Source organism: Oncorhynchus nerka, unplaced genomic scaffold (genome assembly GCF_034236695.1).
Source record: "Oncorhynchus nerka isolate Pitt River unplaced genomic scaffold, Oner_Uvic_2.0 unplaced_scaffold_3958, whole genome shotgun sequence".
In the NCBI taxonomy this organism is placed as follows: Eukaryota; Metazoa; Chordata; class Actinopteri; order Salmoniformes; family Salmonidae; genus Oncorhynchus; species Oncorhynchus nerka.
In genome coordinates this window covers 17501-18840 of record NW_027037339.1, presented here as the reverse complement: position 1 = coordinate 18840, position 1340 = coordinate 17501, and the positions used below count along the sequence as shown (strand labels likewise).

The 1340-nt window shown below is 44.6% G+C and overlaps 1 pseudogene; it reads right to left on the bottom strand.

Moving 5' to 3' along the window:
* Positions 1–845: 845 nt before the first annotated feature.
* LOC135566624 (transcriptional activator Myb-like) overlaps positions 846–1340 on the bottom strand; it is an 11960-nt pseudogene continuing 11465 nt past the window's right edge.

Here is a 1340-nt window from a genome sequence, read left to right as displayed (position 1 = left end):
GATATTACTTCGTTCGATGTATTGCTGTTATATCACTTCATTTCCAGAGTATGTACATTGTTACAATAAAGCAAATTGAGATTGAATTAGTTGAGTTGAGGAAGAGGAGATAGAAAGAAAGAAAGAGGAAGAGGGATCGAGAGAATGAAGATAATAACGTGTCAAGAGTGTGACATGAGAGAGACAGAGAGAAAGAGAGAAAGGCGTGAGAAGAGAGAGAGAGCGTAGAGAGAGAGAGAGAGAGAGAAAGAGAAGCGTGAGAGAGAGAGCGTGAGAGAGAGAAAAGAGAAGAAGAGAAGGCAGAGAGAGAGAGAGACAGAAGAAAGCGAGAGAAGCCAAGAGAGACAGAGAAAGAAAGAGATGAAGGAAAGCGTGAAGAGAGAGACGTGAGAAGAAAGAGAAGCGTGAAAAGAAAGAAAGAAAAGAGAAGAGAAAGCGTGAGAAGAAAGCGTAGAGAAGAAGAGAAGAAAGCGAAATAGAGGAGAGAGAGAAGAGAGCTGATAAGGAAGAGAGAAGGGAGAGAGAGAGAGAGAGAGAGAGAGAGAGAGCGCAAGAGAGAGACAAGAGTGGAATGGAGGGAGGAGGGAGGACAAGAAAGATGTCAAGTGTGAAGAAGAAAATCAAAGAGGAAGGAAGAAGAACGGAAATAAAGTGTTATAGTGGAAGCAGAAGTTTGCACAAGGGTCACACACACACAGTGAGATCATTTCATCACTTCTGCTGTGACCCAGATGTTTCCTCCCACACACACACCACCACCACACCACCTACACACACACACACACACACACACACACACACACACACCACACACACACACCACCACCACCACCCCACACACACACTCACAGGTAGTGCAGGCTGTCCCTCAAAGCTCATTCTCTGTTGACATTAGCAGCAGCTCAATCTCCTTCACTCTCTTCTCCTTTTCTGAGTCCTCCTCACTATAATGTCTCTACAGGGAGAGAGGAGAGAGGGAGGAAGGGGAGGAGAGACAGAGGGAGAGAGAGAGAGAGAGAGAGAGAGAGAGAGAGAGGACATTCAGAACTAACACTGACACTTTAAAGTGTCTCTCTTTTCCTGGTTGTTGATGTGGAGGCCAAATGAAAGCGTTTCCTGGGTTGTGAAGGGGAGTAATCTATCGTGGACAGACTACGTAAACGGTAGCGTTAATCTGTCACGATATAACGTGTTCATAAGCTTTGGACAAATCACGATTTGTATCTCTGGCCCATAGACTTAGGTTTTCAGTCCGGGTTTCCTCGTTCTATCTCTAAACAAGTATTGACCAAGAACTGAATTGAGCATCTGATCAATTACGCGAGAGTTTTAGTATTTTT